General features: G+C 23.2%; 1 protein-coding gene across 2 annotated transcripts in view; it reads right to left on the reverse strand.

Moving 5' to 3' along the window:
- Positions 1-3,377, reverse strand: part of LOC145263159 (cyclic GMP-AMP synthase-like receptor 1) — a 171,591-nt gene extending 168,214 nt beyond the window's left edge. The window contains exon 1 of one of the 2 annotated variants that reach the window (XM_080120165.1): positions 2,741-3,377. The gene's annotated coding sequence lies outside the window, so the exon portion shown is untranslated. The remainder of the gene's footprint in view (positions 1-2,740) is intronic. The other variant, XM_080120164.1, reaches the window with a different exon arrangement.
- Between the last annotated feature and the right edge of the window lie 2,848 nt (positions 3,378-6,225).

The raw sequence follows: 6,225 nt of genomic DNA on the forward strand, positions 1-6,225 counted from the left end.
TTTTTTTTTCAATAACAATGTTATCATATCTATACAGGCGCACACTCTAAGCAGACAACGAATTTCACGACACGGAACTGCGCCAAGCGACAGTTCCTCAAGAGGCTTTCATCGGCTGCCTAAAGCGTCTAATCCGCGCATGCGTACAAGAGAATTTTATTAAGAAAGTGTAACTGTGAATTTCACAGCTCCAAGCAAGTTTTATTTTTGTTATTATATGAATTTGGAGATACCGACATTAAAGTTAATGATTTTATAATGTACACATAAAAAAAAAAAAAAAAAAAAAATAATAATAATAATAATAAACAAACGTATTATTTTTAATTTTATCATTAATATTGTGTAGAAATAACTTGGGGGTGCTGTATTGCTGCAGTTCCACAGCTCCATGCACGAGCCGCCACTGAACCAAAGTTTCATTTCATTCGGACAACACACTAAGAAACGAGGTCTAATTAGAGTTGGGGCCCGTTTTTTGGTGTCACCCTGTATTACATATGAATGGAATGAGTCTCTTACGGAATTTCCGCGGGTCCCGCTAGTAAAAATAGTAATAAAATAATATTTATTAAAGTCAATACTGAAAACAGTGACGATCACCACGTTGCTCGAATTTTCAGGTTTCATAACTGAAGAGTACAGTGAGTTAAACTGGCAAATTACGAGCCTAATATTATCAACACGGGGATGCTGAATATAATCACAGTTTCCATTCAAGTTTTATTTATTTATTTATTTATTTATTTTTGTATTTATTTATTTTTGTATTTTTGTATTTATTTATTTATTTTTGTATTTTTGTATTTATTTATTTTTGTATTTATTTATTTATGTATTTTTGTATTTATGTATTTATGTATTTTTGTATTTATGTATTTTTGTATTTATTTATTTATTTTTGTATTTATTTATTTTTGTATTTATGCATTTTTGTATTTATGTATTTTTGTATTTATGCATTTTTGTATTTATGTATTTTTGTATTTATTTATTTTTGTATTTATGTATTTTTGTATTTATGTATTTTTGTATTTATTTATTTTTGTATTTTTGTATTTATGTATTTTTGTATTTATTTATTTTTGTATTTTTGTATTTATGTATTTTTGTATTTATTTATTTTTGTATTTATTTATTTTTGTATTTATTTATTTTTGTATTTTTGTATTTATGTATTTTTGTATTTATGTATTTTTGTATTTATTTATTTTTGTATTTATTTATTTTTGTATTTTTGTATTTATGTATTTTTGTATTTATGCATTTTTGTATTTATGTATTTATGCATTTTTGTATTTATGTATTTCTGTATTTATGCATTTTTTATTTATGTATTTTTGTATTTATGTATTTTTGTATTTATGTATTTTTGTATTTATTTATTTTTGTATTTATTTATTTTTGTATTTTTGTATTTATTTATTTTTGTATTTATTTATTTTTGTATTTATTTTTGTATTTATTTATTTTTGTATTTTTGTATTTATTTATTTATGTATTTTTGTATTTATTTATTTTTGTATTTATTTATTTTTGTATTTATTTATTTTTGTATTTATTTATTTATGTATTTATGTATTTTTGTATTTATTTATTTATTTTTGTATTTTTGTATTTATTTATTTTTGTATTTATGTATTTTTGTATTTATGTATTTTTGTATTTATGTATTTTTGTATTTATGTATTTTTGTATTTATGTATTTTTGTATTTATGTATTTTTGTATTTATTTATTTTTGTATTTATTTATTTTTGTATTTTTGTATTTATTTATTTTTGTATTTATGTATTTTTGTATTTATTTATTTTTGTATTTTTGTATTTATGTATTTTTGTATTTATGTATTTTTGTATTTATTTATTTTTGTATTTATGTATTTTTGTATTTATTTATTTTTGTATTTTTGTATTTTTGTATTTATGTATTTTTGTATTTATTTATTTATTTTTGTATTTTTGTATTTATTTATTTTTGTATTTATGCATTTTTGTATTTTTGTATTTATGTATTTTTGTATTTATTTATTTATTTTTGTATTTTTGTATTTATGTATTTTTGTATTTATGCATTTTTGTATTTATGTATTTTTGTATTTATTTATTTTTGTATTTATGCATTTTTGTATTTATGTATTTTTGTATTTATGTATTTTTGTATTTATGCATTTTTGTATTTATGTATTTTTGTATTTATGTATTTTTGTATTTATGTATTTTTGTATAGCTCGTGATCGTCTTTTATTTCTTTGTATCGCAACATGTGTTAAAAAGTTTTTTTCCTTATTTAATATTAATACTAACTTGATTTTAACTTGAAAATCTTCATCATGTCCTAATCTTTTTTTTAACATTTTTTTTTAAAAAGAAGACAATTACTATCGCTTATACAGTTTTCAATCGTCTTTTCAACGATTGATTTTATTCTGAAAATTAAAAATATACTGAAAAGAAAAAATGTAAAATTTGCAAAGTTAAACCTCAATGTTTAAGGAGGAGGATAGCTGTACTTTTTAATCTAAATTCTTTTTGTCAAACTTGTCTTCTCTTTCTACGTATCATATTTATCTACTTTTGTCATTTTCCTGGCGTCATATTTTATATATACATTCGCCGATTCGGTAAATATAACTTATACTGAAAGCCCTTTTTGAGGGAGCTGGATTTTTTCTACATAAAAAAATCGACCATGTCTATAAACTGTACTCGTAGGGAGACAAATAAATACGTATTACCTACCTTTCTCGCCAATTTCCGACAATCGAGTGCTTATGGAAAATTTGACAAATTCTACTTCTTATGATGACATTTGACTTTTTTCTTGTTTTATTATAAAAGAATGTCAACGTGTTGAAGGGATGGAGGTATTTTACAAATTTTTGGGTGGAAACAAAATTAAATAAGTAAATGAATTACGTCATATTCGATCACGTGATTGAATTTAAAAGAAAATCATTTTACTTTCACTTTTATTAGTTCCGTGAAAATGAGTCAATATGTCTCAATCATATTAAACGCAAAAGAAAGCGACAATGGTATTCAACCGAGAAATTAGCCTAAAAATACTTTATTTTGCTACCAATTTCCCAGAAAAATTTAGGTCACGAAATATTTTTTGACTGTGTAAAATTAAAGAATAAACACACTCCCGTTTGCAATTACGGGGCGCTCAAAAGATTAGAAACCAAAAAGAAAAAAAAAGAAGAAGAAGAAAAAAAAGGCAAATGTTTACTTTAACTACAACAGAACACCGACCAATAAAATTTGTTTTTTTATAGGTTTTCCGGGATCGCTGACAACGAATCTGTTAGTCAAACCCGTTGCAAATTTACCGTTTGCATGGTATTAACACTTGACCCCTCGCACTATTTTGTGTCAACTCACCGCCATCGTTTATGCTATTCTTACATGATGCGTTTTTATTTATTTTTTTTGGAGGGGGGGTATTCAATTATAAAACTTGTACAACATTTAACAGGTGCTTCTGCAGTTTAATTTACTGTTTTTTTTCCGTAAGTAACGCGCCGACATACACCGAGCAGAAGAACTGTTTAATTTTTCACAAAAATTCTATTTACATTGGGTAAGGGCGGTAGAGGGGCAGGGCGGGGCAGGAACAGGGGGGAGGGGTGTCGCAAAATTAAACAGTTCTTCTGCTCGGTGTATGTCGGCGCGTTCGCGTTACTTACGGTAAATTGGTGGGGGGGGCCTTACTTTCGGATAAAAGGGTAACTTAATGCAGAAGCACCTGTTAAATGTACAAGTTCTATAATTGAATAACCCCTAAAAAATCAAAACAAAAAAAAAACAACAAAAAAAAAAGAAACGAAAAATAAAAATGCTTTTGTAAACCGCTCGTGAAAACTTAATTTTTTTTAGATCAATTTAAAAAAAATTATGTAACACAGAAAAATGAACCACATTTTATTGTTTCTGAAAACTTTCTTGTTATTTCAAATGTCTTCTAAAAAATTCGGTACTCCTTGGGCGTTGAGTTACATGGCGACCAGCAGAAAAAAATAATAGTTGCTCTCTTAGTCCTCCCCTCCACCCACCCCGCACGTAACATATTTTATTTACTGACGTTGCCGTAACTAAACGATTGTTTGTCACATTTACAAACATTTATTTATCTATTTATTTTGAAAAAAGTTTTACTCTTTATGAATATTAAAAGAAAAATGTTGCTAAACATTTATTTATAATTTCTCACTTTTACAAACATTTGATTTTAAATGTCTTTTTAAATGACGACTTTTATCGACTTTTTTTAAAAATAGTATTTGCGGATGGGTATGTTGACAACAAATATCAGTTAAATTTTGTAAATTTCCCCCTCCCCCCCAATGGTGTTTATTCCGAAATCCGTTGTTAACATGGAGAGGTTGAGAGTGTTTATTCTAAAAGCCGTTCTTAACATTTGTGGAGGTGGACCTAAAGATAAATAAATAAATAAATAAATAAATAAAAATTAACTAAATCATTTACTGATAATTTCTCACTTTTACAAATATTTTTAATTTACATGCACGGATGAACAAATTGTTGAATAGTGCTAAAACAAAACGTTTTTGTAATAAACTTCGAGTTTGCAAAATTTAACTGATATTTGTTGTGAGCATACCCATCCGCAATTACTATTAAAAAAAAAATGAGAAATTATTAATAAATGTTTAGCAACTTATTTTTTCTTTTAATATTCATAAAGAGTAAAACTTTTTTCAAAATAAATAAATAAATGTTTGTAAAAGTGACAAATAATCGTTTACATTATTAAATTAAAACAGTAAAATCATAAATAATCTTTATAATGATCATATTAAATTAAAACAGTAAAATTTAAAAAAATCTTTATAATGATCTATTAAATTAAAACAGTAAAATTATAAAAAATCTTTATAATGATATATTAAATTAAAACAGTAAAATCATAAAAAAATCTTTATAATGATATATTAAATTAAAACAGTAAAATTAAAAAAAAAAAATCTTTATAATGATCTATTAAATTAAAACAGTAAAATCATAAAAAATCTTTATAATGATCCATTAAATTAAAACAATAAAATCATAAAAAATCTTTATAATGATCTAAATTAAGATGGTAAAATTATAAAAAATGTTTATTATGATCTATCAAATTAAAGTAGGAAAATCATAAAAAATCTTTATAATGATCTATTAAATTAAAGCAGTAAACTTATAAAAAATCTTTATAATAATCGAATTAAATTAAAACAGTGAAATCATAAAAAATATTTATAATGATCTATATAATTAAAAGAGTAAAATCATAAAAAAATCTTTATAATGATCTATTAAATTAAAACAGTAAAATCATAAATTTTTTTATAATGATCTATTAAATTAAAACAGTAAAATCATAAAATTTTTTTATAATGATCTATTAAAGTAAAGCATAAAATTATAAATAATCTTTATAATGATCTAAAACAGTAAAATCAGAAAAAAACCTTTTAATGAGCTATTAAATTAAAGCAGTAAAATCATAAATAATCTTTATAATGATCTAATAAATAAAAGCAGTAAAATCATTAAAAATCTTTATAATGATCTATTAAATTAAAGTAGTGAAATTATAATAAATCTTTATAATAATCTATTAAATTAAAACAGTAAAATTATAGAATATTTTGTATGATGCGCGTATTAAATTAAAACCGTGAAATTCTAGTTTTTTTTTTATGATGTATGTATTAAATTAAAACAATAAAAGGCTGAGGTGTGTCAGAAACTTCGTGAAAAATATTGAATAATTCGACCTCCTGTCTTTCCAAGCTTATAACTACTCGAAAAATATAATTCAAACCCTAATTTTTTTTTTCAATTAAAGGACCAAGGTTTTATTTAAAAAACAAAAAAAAACACCCAAAAAAAAACAAAACAAAAACAAAACAAAACAAAAAAACAACAACGTGATTTAAAAAAAGGTTTTAAACTTCGGACTTTACAGGTAAATTTCTAAAAAACTATTCTTTTTTTTTTATTTTAATTTTGAACATATATATAATTTATTGATCTTTTATCTTCAATTTGTGATATATAAAACTTTGGCACATAAATTGATTATTTACTTTTTAATAGACATTTCAAAATGGGCGCGTGAATTAATTCGACCCCCTGTCTTTCCAAGCTTATAACTACTCGATAAATGTATTTCAAACCCTAATTTTTTTTCAATTAAATGTTTCATTAAAATAAAT

Source organism: Euprymna scolopes, chromosome 38, assembly GCF_053919585.1.
Source record: "Euprymna scolopes isolate OS-2025 chromosome 38, ASM5391958v1, whole genome shotgun sequence".
NCBI lineage: Eukaryota > Metazoa > Mollusca > Cephalopoda > Sepiida > Sepiolidae > Euprymna > Euprymna scolopes.